The sequence below is a fragment of the Balaenoptera acutorostrata genome, chromosome 15 (assembly GCF_949987535.1).
Source record: "Balaenoptera acutorostrata chromosome 15, mBalAcu1.1, whole genome shotgun sequence".
Lineage (NCBI taxonomy): Eukaryota > Metazoa > Chordata > Mammalia > Artiodactyla > Balaenopteridae > Balaenoptera > Balaenoptera acutorostrata.
The window spans coordinates 35,511,804-35,531,644 of NC_080078.1; the positions used below are offsets into that span (position 1 = coordinate 35,511,804).

At 46.2% G+C, this 19,841-nt stretch overlaps 1 long non-coding RNA gene across 1 annotated transcript in view; it reads right to left on the minus strand.

The window, feature by feature from the left end:
- The window catches only part of LOC130704938 (uncharacterized), a 37,382-nt gene extending 19,401 nt beyond the window's left edge, over nucleotides 1-17,981 (minus strand). The window contains exons 1-2 of the long non-coding RNA XR_009005490.1: nucleotides 17,398-17,981; nucleotides 17,069-17,242 (exon numbers count right to left, since the gene is read on the minus strand). This is a non-coding gene — a long non-coding RNA (uncharacterized LOC130704938). The remainder of the gene's footprint in view (nucleotides 1-17,068; nucleotides 17,243-17,397) is intronic.
- Nucleotides 17,982-19,841: the final 1,860 nt, after the last annotated feature.

Genomic DNA, 19,841 nt, shown 5'->3' on the forward strand with positions numbered 1-19,841 from the left:
CGAGGCAGGAATCTTGGGGCCATCTTAATTCTGCCTACCATGAATAGGTCTTGGATGGGGCTCAGACAACCAGGGGGTGAGCATCAGTCTTTGTGTAAAGGCAACAGGTAACAGGATGATGTCCCAGCATGGAGCTCCAGAAAGCCCCAGAATTATGGTCTAACCCTGGAGGCCCAGGGGCCGATGCAAGAGGGGCACTGACTGACCATGGAGGCTGGACACCCCACATCACAGTCTCCACATCCATAGCAGACCCTCTCTATTGCTTAGGCAAAGGCGATGATAATGATGATGATTTTGAAGAAGGAGGAGGAGGAAGAGGAAGATTACTGATTTGAAAGTACTTATACTAATCTCCTAGGGCTGCCATAACAAAGCACCACAAACTATGTGGCTTAAAACAACAGAAATTTATTGTCTCACAGTCTAGAGGCCAGAAGTTTGAAATCAAGGTGTCGATAGAGCAATACTCCCTCTGAAAGCTGTAGGGAATTCTTTGTCTCTTCCTAGCTTCTTGTGGTTCACTGGTGATCTTTGGCATTCCTTGCCTTGCAGATGCATCCCTCCAACCCTCCATCCAAACCATGGAGTTCTTCCTGTGTCTGTGTCTTCACATGACCATCTTATTACAAGAACACCAGTCACTCAGATTAGGGGCCCACCCTACTCTAGTAGGACCTCACCTCTACAATGACCCTGTTTCCAAATAAGGTCACATTCTGAGGCTCTGGGGTTTAGGACTCCAACATATCTTTTTTGAGGAACACAGTTCAAACCATAACACATAATTAATTGATAGTTACAGGCATGGCTACATCCAGATCCTCAAATTATATCATCAGAACGATCGAGCTCTCTCTTTACTTCTCCCTCTCCTCTCTATTTCTCTTTCTTAAGAGTGACCACAAAATTCCCAAGATTGACTCTCATTGGACCAATTTGCTTCTCAGAACCAATCTCTGTGGGGGGATGGAATGATGCTGACCACCCAAGCTGGGACCACATGCCCACCCCCAGGTCAGGGTGGGGAATGGCAAGTCCCACACAAACCACGTCACCCATTTTGGGGGGATGGTAGTGGGCCCCAAATGGAAAGTCAGGGACTGTTATCAGAGGGAGGAACAATGGAAGAAGGACCGGCAGAAAGCTCAGTGATCCACCACCCAGCCTGAGCCCAACAGTGTGGGGATGGGGTGAGTTGCAATCGATGACCCAGAGTACTCCTGAGTCCCAAGAAACCCCAACTCCATCCATGGGGCTGCCCACAGGGCACGGGCTGCCAGTGGATTCAGTGACCACACCTCCCAGCACTGTCCCTCTGTGTCTCTGAACTCTGTCATAATTTCCCTCAGACCTTGCCGAAATGAAAAGCCATTCTCTGGGGGTGAGCAGCTCATTCTGCTAGTTTAAGTCACGCTAGTCTCTGCTAGTTTAAGAAAGAGTCCCTCTCTCTCTCCAGAAGCCTGTACTTACTGCTCCATCACTGGTAATGACAATGAACATTTTTGCAATCACAGTTTTTATTGCAAAGTGATTGAAGACCAGCAAGAATAAGTTATGCTGCTGAAACTAAGGAAATCCCGCCAAGCAAATAGTGGGTGGATAGGAAGTCTTATGGCAGCAGCGTGTATTTCCTCCCCCAAGGAACTGATTGAAAATAAGAAGCTATCACCACCATGTTTCAAACAAAAGCCACGATATTATAATCTGACAATTTTAGATCTAGTCAAATGGATATGGCCCAGGGGTGAAGAGGAGACGTTCCATAACGAGACGATGGTCTAGAATAATGCAAGTGAGGTCCTCGCAGTTCCACATTTCCTCTTTTCTTGAAAGGACACTCGCTGGCATGCTCAGGGCTCACGGTGGCCAGAAATAAAGTCTCTCCCAGTTCCAGAACCCCCAGGGCAACCCCAAAATTGGAGCAACCACTTATAGCTGTGTAGACCATGTACTGTGCAATTCTGAAAGGGTTGTTTTCATGAATACTATGTGGGTGGTGTCCCCTGAAGGTGTGCAGGGCACAACTTGCACAAATGAGCAGTCACTTATATTCTATCCCAAAAATCAACTTACAAGAAGTAAAAATTCCTCAGAGATGTTGTAATCAGTCATGAGTCCACCTCTCCTTCATGGGACAGAGCAAAGAAAGTGTGGCGAAATACGCTTGGATGATCTTTAAGACTAGATCAGGGTTTCTCAACATCCCGCTATTGATATTTGGGGCCAGATCTTCCTTTGTCTTGGGGGAGCTGTCCTGTGCGTTGTGGAGTGCTTAGCAGCATCCCTGGCTTCTTCTCACTAGATTCCAGCAGCATCCTTCTCCTAGTTGTGCCTGTCAAAAATGTCTCCAGACACTGCCCCATGTTCCTTGGGAGGTAAAAATCACCCCCTAATTGAGAACCTCTGGACTAGATGTGTAATATGCAAATCACATGTAAATCAGAGAGCCGAAGGTCACATACATGATACTCTAGTCAGTAGACAAAAAATCTGAAAGAGGTAAGAGAGGTAAGGAAAGAGAAAGGAAATTAAATTCCTGCTGCCAGTAACAACACAAGCCCAGCAGATGTTGTTGGAAACCCAGTTAGAACATGCCATAAACCTTAATCAGCTCCCATCCTGCTCCCCCAGAAACAACTTTCTGCTGAAAAAGTCCTGAAAGCCAGCAAAACCACAAACATGAACAAACAGAGCGAAGAAAACCACAGACTGAGATAGAAAAGATGTCCCTCCAACACCAGCCATTTCCACTAAGGGATAAAAATGGATTCATGGAAAAAAACTGAAAATAAGGAAGGCTGGGAAACCAAGATATTCCCTAACTTTTCACTATGGAAATTTCCACCTTGCAGAAAAAAGCAGAGAAAACTGCACAATGAAGCCCCTTGTACCTAGCACTGAGCTGCAAAAATGTGTCCACATTTTGCCAGTCTTGTTCCATTGTCCTCACCCAAGGCCCTGTCTTTCCTCCTTCCTTTCCTTCCTTCCTTCCTTCTTTCCTTCCTTGAATCTTTTACAGCAAATTTCAGACATCATGTCATATTATGCATAACACATCAGCATGCAGTTCTAACCTAAGGGTTTGGTCTGTTTTTACAAAACCTCCATGTCATATTTAACAGATTTGACATGAGGAAACTAGGATACTTGGAGAAAAGATCTGAGTGACACCTTAGAGTTTCTCCTACTAGTGCTTCTCAAATTTGAACGTGTATATGAATCACCCGGAGATCTGGTTAAAATGCAGACTCTGGTTCAGTGGGTCTGGGGTGGGGCCTGAGAGTCTGCATTTCCAACAAGCTCCCAGGTGATACCAGTGCTGCAGGTCCATGCGTCACACAGAGGAAGGGTTGGAAGGGTCCAAGCGTAGAACTGTGTGTTAACAGAGTTCCCAGATGGAACGCAAGTGCAGCCGTCTGCTTCCGGCTTCTTGAAGAGAGAACGTTTCTGTTTCTGACAGTGGATTAAAGGAAGAGGTGGGGAGTGAGAAAGCCATTCTCTGTTGGTCTAGTTCCTGAGGAATCATGCCTCTGCCTTAGGGCCATTCTCAAGTCTTGTTCAAGGATAGAATGATTTATTGATGGCCATAATTAAAAAGCAATGCCAATAAAGAAGCAGTCAGCACTTTACATCTGCACTTACACATGAGCAAGAGCGGTTTGGTAAAATGGGCACTAGGGTCTTATTTCCCCATCCAGAAAAGGGCTCCCATCGTGAGGTGTCCTGTTGGGGTCAAGCCTCATGTCTGCAGCAGGAGTTGATAAGGTTTTAAATTTCAACTGGTACACTGAGCCACCTGTTCTCATCCCCAGCACTTTTATTACAGGTCTAGTGGATCATCAGTGGGTAGCACTCTGGATGTGTAGACTTGGGTAAGTGTGGTTTTGAGCCCCAGTGGGGGCTGTTTTTCCACCAGTGTCTTGGCTGTAGGTCTGAACTTGTCTGCTTGAGATTGGAGCACTGGGTTGATTTAAGGTGTTTGGTTGACTTGATTTAGCAGCTGTTCGTCCTCATTGATTTCACACTAGCTGGTTAATAAGACCTTTCTTCTTTGGTTTGGGGAATGTGAACTTAATGAAGCGCTGGACCCCACAAATCAGGAGGAAAATGAAGACATGTTTACAGCTTAATATGGTAGGTTGGTTCAAAGGAACTACTGAATGAAACAAGTAGGTCCTTAAAATATTGTTAAACAACTGAATGCATAATAAAGTGTGTCTATGCCCAAATGGTCTATTGGCAAATAGTTACTGTTCCACCTGAAAATTAGTAGGTAGGAATTGAGCAAATGTTTGGAGGGGGGGAGGGAAGGGAGATGCTCTTATTGAGTATATTAGGTTATGCATTTTATTTTAATTCCACTAAAGGTTTATTTTATAGGTTTATTTAATGATTTAACTATTATGTATAGGTTTATTTTCATCCCACTACAGTATTTTTTTCCCAAATTGACTTTGGACTAAATCAAGGTCAGCTTCCTACTTCTTCAGTTTGTACCTGGCCGCCTACATATGGGGCAGAGGATGGGAGGGAATTTGTTCAATTAAATCCAACAAATATTTGTTGAATGCCTACTAAGGGCAAAGGTCTCTGCTTTGTGCCAGGGAGACACCAAAATAAATAAGGCACAGCCCTACTCTCAGCCACGTCAGGGAGCAACAGTTGTAAGAAACAGAAGGCAAGGCTCTAACAGGGAAACTCATGAGGATGGGAACCAAATTAGAGGGAATCAGGGAATAGAAACTGCAATTATAGAAACCAAACTTCCTCCTCTGGCTCTCAGAAGCCCTGTGGTCTTTCTTATCAGCCCCATGGGCTTTCTTGTCTCTGCTTCCCTCGCTTGTGACCACCTTTCTCTTTTCACTCCTGGTTCCTCATGGGAGACAGCAGAGCCCACCACCAGCTGGTTAGTTACTGTGTCTCTTGGTTCAAGTCTTGAGAAAGACAGAATTGGGTTTCCGGCCAACCAACTGAACATAGGGAGGAGACTTGGTACAAATACGGTGCCTAAACCTGCCTTTCAGCAGGGCCTATGAGTAGGGGAATTCCAAGAGAAAATACCTGTGAGTACTGCAGGCACCAACACACTCTATTTTTTAACTCTCTCCCGCCCCCTAGAGGGTAAATACCATGAGACAGTTTACGATAGTACTTGGCTCAAAATATTTGAGAAAGGGAGGGAGAAAGGAAGGGGTTGGATCAAACTCTAGACTTCCTGGTTTCCTAAATTCACGGTGCAAGTATTTGGAAATAAATAAACATCAGTCCCTGAGAACCAGGGGAAGGAATTGAATCTAGCTGGGTTCTTTCCCAGACCTGAAATGCTCGGCTGGGTGAAATACCTGTACCTTGCCATAACTGATACAGTGTGGGAGTATGCATTGTACCCTGATTAAAGCATAATTAGCAAGCAGCAGGAATCCCATTCACTAGGAGAGCTCATCCTACTTCCTGTTTCACTTGCATAATTACCCACGTTGCCAGACACTGAAATGACAGTAATGACAGACTCTCAGAATGATACAGCCAGAAAGCCCCTTGGAAACCATTAACCACATTCATTCTACATACAGGGAAACTGAGGCCCAGAGAGAGAGCAAGGGCTTACAAGAGCCAAGGCCAGGTGTCCTGCCTCCAAGCCCAGCCCCACTTGTGCAGCATCATGTGACCCAAGTGAAACCAGCTCCTTTGCAGTCTCTGGAACTCCAGGCACAGCCAACACTATCGCCTTCACGTAGTTTTTCCAGCCAGGTCCCCCCATGGTCTCCAGAACAGAAAATGCAATTCAAGTAAAACCATGATAGCGGCTCCCTGCAGCTGCTTGTTTCTTAGCTTCCCCTCTCCTCTGTCTTGTTTTGCCCACGTTCCATAACTGGCCCTTGACCAGGATAAAGAGGCCTGAGAGGCGGGAAGGAGGAACTGACAGGGCAGTGGAAACTCTGCTGGGTCTCATGAGTGGTCCCCAGCCACCGGCTGGATTTAGAACATGCCTTTAAGTGTCAGGGTGGAAATAACCCAAACACCATGGAGACAATTCCCTTTGTACAATTACTGGGACGAGCCATGCCACAGAATGGAAAGGTCATGCTCCCTGAGCTCATTTTAGGTTAGTTGTTCGAAACTTGGGTAATACCGCTTTGAGGGGAAAATGGATTCTATGATTGGTTCCCAGGCTACCCTACTTAACTTACGTTATAATTGACCTCCGGGTCCCAGGGCATGGAAGCCAGAATCCATAGGGTGCAGGAAGAGGAATTTTCTTTGCCCATGGCTTCCTCCAATCCCTCCTGCCACGTCCTCCCAGTGGCTCTGGACCCCATATTTCCCCAGATACCAGAGGGATCCAGGTTCTGATGGCTGCCTGCCCTCCCCCTGGTCCCTTAAGGAGGGGGGCAGTGGGCTACTGTCAACCCAGATTTTGGAGCAAGGGGTAGTCTGCTGGAACTAATCCACATGCAAGTGTGAATAACAAACAGCCCCTGAACCAGTGGTTCTGACATGTCAGCGGGCACTAAAACCACCTGGAGAGACTGTTAAAATGCAGACTCCTGGACCCCACCCCATGACTGTAAATTCAGCAAGGGCTACAGTGGGGACCCGGGAATCTGTTTTTAACAAGCTACTCAATTGATTCAAATGTTGATGGTAGAAAATACCGTGGAGAAACACTAGAACTGGTGAAATGGCAGGTGTTCATAATTCCGGAGGGATTTTTCTCTTTACTGGGTGGAGAGTCACATAGACCGGGATTCAGGATATTACAGGTTTCAAAAAAAAAAAAAAAAAAGGCAAAGGAGCACTCCCTGGGTGAATTATCTCTGTGCTTCCATGTCATCTGCTGCGATGGCATGGCTCAGCCATCAGGAAGCTGTAACAAGAGGGTTTCTTGTAGATTTCAAGAGCCTTCCATTATTCATTTGTAAGGCTCCAAATATTCTTGCCCATTTGGCTTCTACCTACCCCTAACAGAGTACTCTCACTCGTGGTATTCAAAGGCTGCAATGCTCAACATCATCAGGCATTCGGGAAAAGCAACTAAAAACCACAATGAGATACTGACACCTGCTAAGTTGCCCATAATCAGAAAAAGGAAAATAGCAAGTGTTGGCAAGGATGTGGGGAAACTGGAACCCTTGAACATTGGTAGTGGGAATGTAAAATGATGCAGCCACTGCGGAAAATAGTTTGGTAGTTCCTCAAAAAGTTAAACATAGAGTTACCATATGACCCAGCAATTCTACTCCTAGGTTTAGACCCAAGAGAATTGAAAGCAGGGACTCAAACAGATACTTGCACATTAATGTTCATAGCAGCATTATCCATAGCAGCCAAGAAATGGAAACAACCCAAATGTCTATCAATTGATGGATGGATAAACAAATTCTGGTCTATCCAGACAATGGACTATTATGCAGCCATAAAAAGGAATGAAGTACAGATTCATCCTATGATGGGGATGAAGCTGGGAAACATGATTCTCAGTGAAAGAAGCCAGACACAAAAGGCCACATATTGTATGAGTCCAATTCTATGAAATGTCCAGAATAAGTAAATCCATAGAGACAGAAAGCAGATTAGTGGCCGCCAGAGGCCGTGGGAACAGAAGGCTGTGGAGTGACTGCTAGCAGGTAGAGTCTCTTCTGGTGGTGATGAAAATGTACTAGAACTAGAAAGAGGTAGTGGTTGCACAACACTGTGAATGTACTAAATGTCACAGAATTGTTCACTTTAAAATGTTAATGGGGCTTCCCTGGTGGCACAGTGGTTAAGAATCCACCTGCCAATGCAGGGGACACGGGTTCGAGCCCTGGTCTGGGAAGATCCCACGTGCTGCGAAGCAACTAAGTTTGTGCACCACAACTACTGAGTCTGCGCTCAAGAGCCCACGAGCCACAACTACTGAAGCCCGCACACCTAGAGTCCATGCTCTGCAACAAGAGAAGCCACCGCAATGAGAAGCCTGCGCAGCGCAACAAAGAGTAGCTCCCACTCACCGCAACCAGAGAAAAGCCCACGCACAGCAACAAAGACCCAACGCAGCCAAATAAATAAATAAATAAAATTTTTAAAAAATAAAATGCTAATGGTTGGGACTTCCCTGGAGGTCCAGTGGTTAAGACTCCTTACTTCCACTGCAGGGGGTTCAGGTTCAATCCCTGGTCGGGGACTAAGATCCTACATGCCGCGCGGTGCGGCCCAAAAAAAAAAAAGGTAATGGTTAATTTTATGTTAATTTTACCTGGGGTGGGGAGGAGCAGGGGCTGTAATCAAATTTCCCAGGTTCCACACCCTACTCTGCCTCATGACCTTGAGCAAACTCTGTGCCTCCGTTTCCTGCAAAGAGGGAAAGCTCTAAGGGGGCTATAATAGTTCCCACCTTACAGGGCTATTGGGAGCTTTAGATGAGTTAATGTTCCCAAAGTAACTCGGAAAAAGGCGTTGGCGTATGGCATGATGGTAAATGTGTGCCATGATTCCATCACATAGACCCTACTCCCCATTACACATGCAAACCAAGGCTTGTTCAAGTTCACACAGCAAGTTCAGAAGCCAACTCAGGGTTGGCACCCAGCTCTCATGGACTCGAAGTCCATGCTCTTCCCCTGTCAACCGTCTGACTTGATCCCTGACCAAATCTTGACACCTCGAGGTCCCAATCCCTGGCAGCAGCACAACTTCTTTCTGGTGACCCCACTCATGGTTGGCTGTCAGGCCTGCCGGCAAGGCAGAAACCACAACTGTGTTTGCTCCTTCCCCATTGAAAGCTTTGGCCACCCTAGGGGGACTTTACCCACCAGCAGTCTGGCAGTGACTCTGACCCAGTGGAGAGCTTTTCCCTTCTCTGTGCCCATGACCATCAAGTTCTAGTCACAGAATGTCCCTCTTACCATGGATATTGGAGACATCATCATTATCTTATTACAGTCAGTAGGGTCACCCAGAGGCTTCATCTCCCAGGAGGCGAGGGAGTGGACACTCAGCTCTCTCCTTGGATCTTTCAGCTCCCTCTTTAGACTGGCCTCCACATGCAGTCCCCTTTTCCTTGGTGCAATGTAAGATCACAGGGGTTTTTTCCATATCTGGTTCAATTGTTCTCAAGAACAATCTAGCTTACATTCCCCCAGTATCTGTCTTCTTTCCCTAAGCAGAAAGAAAGAAGTCTGCACCCATCTATGTCTAGAAATCCTTCCTGGGACTTCCCTGGTGGTCCAGTGGTTAAGACTCCACACTTCCAATGTGGGGCAGGGGCAGGGGGGCGGGTTTGATCCCTTGTCAGGGAATGAGGATCCCACATGCCACGTGGCAAAAAAAAAAAAAAAAAAGAAAGAAAGAAAGAAATCCTTCCTGATTCCCTTGGTTGCCTCAAACAGCACAGCCCGTGGGAGTCCTAGGAGAAACCCTGGGATGTTTGCCGAGAATCAGGCCCACTGGATGTTCCATATAGAATCAGATCGTCACAAGCAAATGACGAAACTCATCCCACAGGAAGTGTCCAAATCCCAGGTTCTCAGCTTCTGGACACAGAATAACCCGAGGAACTTGGCCTCCCCACCCCCTGCCTTCCCGCCTCCCTCATCAGCTTCCACAGCCAACACCAACTTCTCCCAGGGCTGTGAGGTCTGTTCCAGGGAGCAGATCCAATCTGACAGGTGTGAGATGTGATGACCCTTCCTTTGTGGCTGCCAATGTTTACATCCCAGAGAAACAAGTCTGAAGCCCAGAGGGACAGCCCCAGGATTAAGTAGGCCAACCGGAAGGATGCTGGGGGAGGTGGCCTTAAGAACACATGGACACCCCTGGCAGCATCCGTTCACAGAACTTACCAGTACCTTCTCTCCTTTATTCCCAAGGTCGCTGTATCGAAGATCACGGAGTCATTCACAACATGATGTTTAACACAGAGACACTCTGGAAGTATTCCTTCAAGACCACACAGAACAAGACTGAGTGGTGGGACAATGGCATTCTCCCCCTCTGGATCACAGCCCAGAGACAGGTACCACCAGAAACCCTGGGCTGACTTCCTGGGACATCGTCTCTCATTCCTAGGCATGTGGGTGGGGGGTTAGACGTTGGGTGGCCTTGGGCAAATGACTTAACCTCTCTAAGCGTCTGTTTCCCTAAATGTGGTATAGGGATCATGATGATGCTCTTATTTAATAGAGTTCATGTAAGGATTAAATAAGATGTGCACTTAATGCATATCTCAGTAAGTTTTAGCTGTTATGGATGGATGAGGCTCCATGAGGGCAGAGTTGGCTTAATCATGATTGTACCTCCAGGGTTCATCATAGGGTCTGGACCCAGCAGCTCTTTAATAAATATCTCTTCATACACTTGCCTCTGACTTAGGCATAAAAGCCCTTAGGAACAAAGTTGACCACTCAAGGCATGAAAACTCTGATGAGAACATTTGCTTGAAAGTATCCCAGCAGCCATTCATTATTGCTTTGAAAAGGCAGAAATCAGATTTGTGCATTGAACTCCCAGCCCCAAACCTGTTGCCAGCTTTTGCATTTTCTCAATGAGCTTCCAGAGTCATCACTTCAGAACAGATCCTCCTCCTCTTCCCCCAAGACATCAGCCTTGGCTCCAAAGCTTCCTTGGGTCCTGACACTTCATCTCTGTGCTCCCAGCCCATGCCGTGCACATTACATTGCAAGGGGGTGTAATTGCAGCAGCTCAGAACACAGTCTGTAGACTTATACTCCCAGAGCTGGGTCCAACCAGCTCCACCCTTCTCCAGCTATGTGACCTTCAGCAATGACCTCCACTCTGTGCTTGATTTGCCCCACCCGTAGAATGAGGATGGACAGAATCCCTGCTTCATAGGCTTGTTGGGAGGATTAACTGTGATAACGCATGTAAGTTGCTTGGCACTAACTGCTCGAAATGATCAGTCATTCTTATGAATGGAGGCTGAAACATTTTAGCAGGACTTCAGCTACAGGTCACTACAGCTCTAGGCCAGAACTATCCAATGGAACATTCTGTGATAACGGACATGTTCTATTCTGCATGGTCCAATGTGGAAGCCACAAGCCACAGGTGGTAATGGAGCCCTTGAAATGTGACTGGTAAGACTGAGGAACTGAATGTTTAATTGTATTTCATTTTAATTAACTTCAATTTAAATCTAAATACTACACAGGCGAGGGGCTACCATATTGGACAACACAGCTCTAGAAGAATCACAGGGGGCTGTCAATGACCCTACTCTACCTCAGGTTCATTTTCTCCCCCTAAGTGTTGGGCTCTAGAGTCCTTCCTCTTCTGTCACATTTTTAAACTTTGAGGCATAGACCATGCAAATAAACTCTGTCCATACAAGAAAAATAACAACCATAACACTCACTATGCACGAGGCCCTGATTTAAGTGCTTTACGTATATTAACTTATCACAACCCTGAGGTGGGTGCTAAGGTTATGCCCCTTTAACAGATGAGTAAACTGAGGCACCAGGTGATACCATAACTTCTCACAGTCACAAAGCTAGTGAGAGGCAGAGCCAGGATTTGAACTCACTCTGGGTTCAGCAACTCTTAACTCTTAACCATGACATAATATTTCTTCAGTGGCCAAAGCATTTAGTCATGGATTTCAGAGTGAATCTTGTATCTGCCTAGCTGCTAAGAAGGTCTGGATAGTCTTCCTTAATTCACTATTCAAAACCCAGGGCCTCTCTTGCTAAGGAATTTGTTCACTGGCATGAGGCTTCTGGTGGCATTCCCCCTTCCTGGTGTTTTCTTATACATGGTTCTTGTCTCCTTGTCATTTATTTGCAGGACTTTGTTTCCTCCTGCTCAATTCATAATCTGAGTGCTTTTCTTCTTTGCTGAATTCATAAGCAGTTGTGCAAAAAGAGGGTCTGGTGCAGGGCCAGGCGACTGACAACACACCACTTGTTTGGCAAGCGAATGTCAAGTTGGTGCATCGTGTTCTGCCATTAGCAGCTCCTGCCCGGGACAGGGCCATCAGCCAGCTCCCTGAGGAGGTGGTGCAAAAGCTCCTGTAATCAGAGCAAACCTGCGGCCCCGGGTCAACCCCTCCTGCCCCAGAAACAGGGGGACAAATGCCAAATGCCATTCGGGGGCACATCTGCATTGTCGGGCAGGGCTGCAGGAGGGTGGCCTGCCCTGTACCCATCACTGGAAAATTCCATCCTTCTTCTGAGTCTCTTCCAGGCAGCTTTGTGGAGACTGATGCATTAACCTTTAATAGGACTAAAATGTTTTCCGTCAGTGACATTAATACTGCCAGAGTCTATCATGATTCATGAGAATCAGTGTCCCTTGGCAGATGATGCCTAGGAGATGGGATTCCCAACCACCTTTGTCTCCACCATCCACGGTCCACGAGTGTATCCACACTCCATCAGGACTTCCCTAATGGTCAGGCTATGAACAGAGAGGCTCCAATGAGAGCAGGCTGGGATTTTAAATGAGCTCCTGGGATAACTGAACCTGATCAATGGCTGAGGTGTTTCACCAAGTTCAGTAAGTCCTAATTCTCAGAGAAAGGCAGACAGCCATGACTGTGAGACCCAGGAAAACCATAAAAACCTAGGGGCATGTTTCTCCTCTCTATGGAAGAGCCACAGATCATATTAAGATGTGAAATGGCAGAGGGATGATGTGGGTGAGATCCTCATGTCTTCCAAGACAGGACCATGGTAGGCTACCACCAGGAGGGGATTTGGAGAGAGGGTGGGGAGGGGAGCTATGGTTCTTGGTGTCAGCCAGGTCTCCAGACAATAGCTTCCAAACTTGGAAGAGGTGTGAGAAAGAGGGTGCCGTCAGCTTCTGCTTAGAAAAGTATTAATAGAAACATAATGCATCCCAGTATTGGCTCAAGCCTTGTCTATCATGCATCATAAAGATTCTGAGAATAATAATCCGACCTCCGAAAACGTGTGGGAGGGGGAGAAAACACAGAATCTTGGCCATCTAGCTTCCTTCTGTTCAGTGACGCCTCCAGAATACAGAAAAGCAATGAAAACACTCAGAACCAACCTCAACTTCTGAATTTCAAAAACATGGAGTCCATCTCTTTCCTCTCAGCCATTCCCTAGAACAAGTAACTAACTCCTTTCCCTAAACCACTAAACATACTCTCCACCAAAGCACAACTGTGATGAACACTTCACAGGCCTTCCTAAAACCCGTGTGCTTTTTGACATTAATTCAGTCCCCTAAAAAAGGGGACAAGACAGAAAAAACCAAACTAAAACTCTTTCTTTAATGATTGGTTCTGAAGAGTTTTGGTAGATTCTGTACAAAACCCAACAGTCAGGCTTTGCCATAAGAAGTACCAACTCTTGTTTTAAAGAAGCAACTTAAGAGTAATAGCCACACTGATGCAACACTACACTAAGGAAGGATAATGCACCCAGTAAAACTAGCGATTTTCCAATTGCTATTGCTACTGGAAACACTGATTATGCTAATTAAAGGGCAGAATAGTAAATACCCACTCTTTTGCATCCAATTAAGTGCTGAGATTGTTTCTCAGAAGTATCTGTAGAAAATAGCACTTTTGCTTATCATAGGTCCCAAATAAACAGAGTCAAGTGTGTGTGTGTGTGTGTGTGTGTGTGTCTGTGTGTCTGTGTGTCTGTGTGTACACATGCTCACACACACATTTCTCTCTGAAGCTCATTTCACAAAGCAGCATAAATCCTCAAATTCTTATGGGACCAAGTGAGAAAAATCATAGTTTCCTAAGACTACAGCTTGGGATACCTTTAAAGAAAGAGTATGTGTTGAGGGACTTCCCTGGTGGTGCAGTGGTTAAGCATCCACCTGCCAATGCAGGGCACACTGGTTCAATCCCTGGTCCGGGAGGATCCCACATGCCATGGAACAACTGGGTCCATGCGCCACAACTACTGAGCCTGTGCTCTAGAGCCCACGAGCCACAACTACTGAGCGCACGTGCCACAACTACTGAAGCCCACGTGCCTAGAGCCCATGCCCCGCAACAAGAGAAGCCACCGCAATGAGAAGCCCGCACACCTCAGCGAAGAGCAGCCCCCGCTCGCTGCAACTAGAGAAAGCCCACATGCAGCAGCGGAGACCCAACGCAGCCAAATAAATAAATTAAAAAAAAAAAAAGAAAGAAAGAAACAATATGTGTTGAGAACATAGCACAAGAAAACAATTTCAAGTTGGGAACATCTGAGATTTAACAGGCAAATACTTAACTGGATATGCAGGGCTGCCTAAGACCCTCACAATGTCAATGTCAGCTTATTCTAAATAATAAAATAGCCAGTCAAACTATGTTCTACAAAATGTTAGAAGCTTCATCCTTCCAGTCAATTCCATACTTGACAGCAAAGTCAATTTACATGGATGTTAAAGTACCGTCGCTAAAAACTGAGAATTATGTCTAGTGCCAATCAGAAATGCAATAAATATTAGAGGATTTTCAAGTTAAAGCAACCACAGAAATTCTATTATCAGAAAGGAAAATGTGTTACCTGTAGAGGTTACAAATAAGATGCTAGAACCCAAAAGCGAAAGCATTTCTGTAACTATTTCCATAAGTTAATCAAGAGTGAGAATAGGATGGGTTTTCCACCCCTAAAAGGGGACATGATTCATGCATTCGTTCAACACACATTTAATCAGCAGTCGGCACTTACTCTGAGCCAGGCCTGTTCTAGGTCCCAGGAAAAGTACGTTCAACAAGATCAGCATAGCCCCTGATTTCCAAGAGCTCACATTCTAGAGGAGGGAACTAGATAGTAAAAAAGTAAGCAAATTAAGGTAATTTCAGGTTGGGGAAAGTGCTTTAAAGAAAATAAAACTGGATCTCAAAATAGGAAATTAATGCTGGAGGGCAGAGGGGACAATATTTCACCTACAGTTACGGACAGCAGAGCTTCTGGAACTTTGCAAAGTACTTAGTATTAAGACTTCTGTCTTAGGTCAAGCTTCCTAAAAGCAGAGCCTGAGGCAGGGATGTGGTGCTCATAATGTATTGAGGGAGAGTTCTCAGGAGATGGGAGTGAGGAAAACTGACAGGGCAGGAGGAGGACCTAAGTGAGACGTGGCCTCAGCTGGAGACCAGCTTCAGCCTGATCTCACGGGGAGCACTTGGAACATGAATTGCACCCCCAAGTCATCCCACCCTGAAGCCAGGGAGCTGGCTTTATGTCCTGACGTCAATCACTGGCCATGAGCTGCTGGGGATAGAGGAGCCGTATAGGATACCTGCCCAGGTGAGGCAGGATTTGGCCACTTGGCAAGGGAATTTTCCAGAACATGGGGGAACTGAGAGACATTAGCAACCACCCTCATGGAAATGGGTGTGGGTGCAGGCCCAGTAAGGGGATCTGGGTGGGGTACCAACAGCATCCCCTACAACTTCCAAATTTGTTTCCTGCTTCTTTCTCTCAAATGGTACATGGGAAGTTTTGGCATTACGCTTAGTTATACTTTTCTGCCCATTTGTAGACCAGATAGCCACAACCCAGGTGCCATTATCCCACAATTCTTCCCTGTAATTTAGTCTCCAAACTGACACCGTTACACCAGCACCCTCTCTTGGTTCTTTTAAAGCCAATGAACTTTACAGTGTTTTTCAGAACATCCAAATCTTGGGTGATACAAGAAGTGTCCCAGAACAGCCCTCAAGTTAATAGCCAAGATGAAGGAAAATACTTGCTCCCCAAATAAGCAGGTCAGTCTTTCATAGAACCAGAAATCTATCAAGCTCATACTATGTGCCCAGTCCTGATTGAGGAGCTGCTTTACAACAGAAACCATTTAGTGAGATGGGTCCATCTTATTGTTAACTCGTTGGTGAGTGTACATAAAATGATTTTATTTTCCTAACAATTTTACCAAGCTTTGTCAAAATCTAGCTTTCTGCTGGGGAGTAAATCGCTTAATATTTTCATGACTTTGAAATCACTTGTGTTGTTAACACAGCCTCATTTTCGGTCTTAAGACTCAGTTCGGCTCAGAGTAAATCCTTCATCTTGTAACCAAGTCAAAGCTCTGCTCCCCTGCATGCTCCCTACCCTCACCGTAAGCCCTCTGGTGGCCCCAGCAGCCTGGGGTAGAAGGAGTATGGTCTACTCCTCTCAGGCCCCCCACACCTCTTTCCCTGGTTTACCCACTGGTGACAAGGAGAGGGAAGAGATGGCAGCTCCTCCCATGATGGCTTGGTGGTAGGCCAGGGCCCTTTTCCTGTTGGCTGTAATCTACTGCCCTGTGTAGTTGCCATGGCCTAACACAGAAGATAAAGGTCACTGGGCCCCACTGACAAGGGCTTCAGGGTCAAGCAGCAACCCCAGGCCCTGCCCGGGCCTTGTAAGACTCAGCTGCACTTCATGGCTGACCCACCCCATTCCTCTGACGTAAGGAATCCCATGCCCCATGCTGCAGCCATTTCTGCCATGACTGGAGGCTCCAATCTCATCTTCCTTCTGCAGACTCCAACCTTGGGGTCTACAGTCACATTTCAGATCCACCTTCAGGACCCCTCAGGAGACAGAAACTGGAGGAGATAATCATTGCCCCCTCTTCGTCTGACCATGCGGTCTGGCCCATTGCTCTTTGTTCCTCTCCAGGAAACTAAAAGCTGAGCTCAATGAACACTAACTAACATGCTCCACATTCATTTAGTCCTCACAACCACCCCACGAGGTGGCATTAACATCCCCGTTTTACAGATGAGGAAACAGAGGTGGAGAGCATCTGAGTGACATGCGTCCAAGTGGGAGAGAAAAGATAAACCCAGGCAATCCAGCATCGAGCACACCTTTAACTGCCCTATTGTTGCCTCTGGGTTGGGAGTCAAGCCCAGTGGCTGAGCAGACATCTGCACAGGGAACAAGATGACAGTCCCCCCTTCACGCAAACACCCCCAAATTTCATAAACATTATACATGGGAACCAGTTAGGCAGATTCTCCCCTCTCCAATAGCCCCAGAGGAAATCCACAGATCTTATCTCATTGGCTCTGACTGGGACCTGGGCCCAAGGCTGAACCAATTGCTGTGGCCAGGGAATGCAGCATCCTCTGACTGGCCAGGCCAGAGCCACATCCTACCTCTGGAGCCTGATGTAGACCCAACACATCTTGCATGGAGCAAGAGTAGGGAGGAGAGCCACCAGGGGATGTCAGATGTTCCAAACCAGCAGACGGGGGAGGGGGTGCTGGGCAGGCAATCATAATAGCTGTCCACTGCACACACCAGGGAAGGCTTGTGGTGGCTTCTTAGGTCTAGAGGCAAAGAAAAGAGTGCCTACTATGGCCAGAACACAATGCCCAATACTTTATCTTAAAGTTACCTGGATTAACCCTCACAAAAATCCCATCAATTTTTTGGCATTTTACAGGTAGGAACACTGAACCACTAAGAGATTAAACTCACTCACCATCACCAACTTAGAAAGTGCCATTTTTCTTCCATTCTGAGGAACTGTTTTCTTCATTTTGCCGTCCCAAATTGGAACGCATATGCCAGTCACTGGAGTGTCGTGGTTTCATAGGCAGCATTTTTCTTCGTAGGAGCACATAACATAACGGCAGGTCTCACAATTAACGGTGTTTTAGATTCCACGAGAGCCTGGTGATGCCAGGAACGAAGCCCAATCCTGTCTGACTCTGAAGCCACATGTTTTCCACGCCTTTGGACTGGGGCAGGGATGCTGACACATTGGACTTTGCACATTATGAGAAAGATAGGAGAAATGGCCCTGACAGACTTTTCTTCTTGCACTTGCAGGGGAGGAAAACAGCGTCATTCCACTATCCCGGGGGAGGCGCCAAGTACAAAGGGGAGGCCATCCAGCGGTCCCTGGTGGAGCCGTACACCGACCCGGATAGCAACGAGACGGAGTGGAGGGAGAACATCGATACCGTCATGAACTGGTTCAGTAAGGAAGACTTTGACTTCGTGACTCTACTACGGAGAGCCGGATAACGTGGGACGCCGCTTTGGGCCTGAGACAGAGAACAGGAGGGTGATGACTCAGCAGATCGACAGAACCATCGGGTACCTGTTGGAAGCCACTGAGAGGCACAGCTTGACTGAGCACCTCAATGTCATCATCACATCTAACCATGGCATGACCACTGTGAAAAAGAAGCCCAAAGTCACTGAGATCCTCCTGACCAACTACATCAGCTTCAGGGACTTGGTCAAGTTTGATGTTGTGGACTATGGCAGCTTTGGGATGCTCCTGCCCAAACCAGGGCAAGAGGAAGCCGTTTACCAAGCGCTGAAAAATGCACACCTTCACCTCAATGTCTACAAGAGGGAGGAATTTCCAGAACACTTCCATTTTGCCAAACACGAGCGGGTCTTGCCAATCGTGATGTATGCTGACTCTGGTTATAACATCAGTGGGGTGAGTAGATTCTAAAATGAATAAATTCCATCTTGAATTTGGAAGGCAGTCACTAGGGAAGGACCGTTCTGAAAAAAATTAAAACATAAGTGCATGCATGATGAGTTGCAACCCACTGTTTTCCAAGTGTTCCCCACCCCCCACCCCACATCCCAGACAACCCATCCCGTCCCACGTTACCATTATGCAATGATAATGACACACATCCCTGACCAAGGTTAAGTGCCCAGGGCTATGTTAAAAATTTAACATGAGCTATTTCATTTTTGTCTTCCCAACAACCCTAAAGATAGGTACTCTTATCTCCCCATTTTAACGAGGAAGAAACTAAAGCTAGAGAGAAGTGATTTGGGATTAGAAGTGTAAGGCTGATATCTGAACCCAAGCCTATGTGTTTGATCATTATGCACAGATCACCAGGAGATTGACCCAAAAAAACACCTTCTGGTTCCCATTTGCATATATCCAGAAAAAGGCAATCCTGTTCACTTAAAAATTTATACACAGATGCCCATAGCAGCATTATTCATAATAAACAAAAGGTGGAAACAACCCAAATGCCCATCAACTGATGAATGCGTAAACAAATTACGGTCTATCCATACAGTGGAATATTATGTAACGATTAAAAGGAAACCAAGGGGCTTCCCTGGTGGCGCAGTGGTTGGGAATCTGCCTGCTAATGCAGGGGACACGGGTTCGAGCCCTGGTCTGGGAAGATCCCACATGCCACGGAGCAGCTGGGCCCGTGAGCCACAATTGCTGAGCCTGCGCGTCTGGAGCCTGTGCCCCGCGACGGGAGGGGCCGCGATAGAGAAAGGCCCGCGCACCGCGATGAAGAGCGGTCCCCGCACCGCGATGAAGAGTGGCCCCCGCTTGCCGCAACTGGAGAAAGCCCTCGCACGAACCGAAGACCCAACACAGCCAGAAATAAATAAATAAATAAATAAATAAATAAGAAAATCCTTTAAAAAAAAAAAAAAAAAGGAAACCAAGTACGATACATGTTATAATTTGAATGAACCTTGAGAACATTATGCTCAGTGAAAGAAGTCAGATGCAAAAGACCACATATTGTATGATTCCATTTAAATGAAATGTCCAGAACACACAAATCTATAGACACAGGGCATAGACTGGTGTTTGTCTAGAGCCGGGGGAAGTTGGAGGGAATGGGGAGTAATGGCTGAAGGGTACAGGCTTTCTTTTTGGGGTGATGTAAGTGTTCTAAAATTGGTTGTGATGATAGTTTCACAACTCTGTGAATACACCAGAAATCACTGAATTGTATACTTTAAATGGGTATATTGCATTGTTTATGAATTATATCTCAACAAAGCCATTATGAAAAAAATAAGGAAGCCTAAAGAAGAAAGTACCAAAATCAATGCTAATTGTGAGACATAAGTGAGGTCTTTTTTTTTTTTTTTTTTTAACTACTAACCAATAATTCATGGCAGAACAAAGTT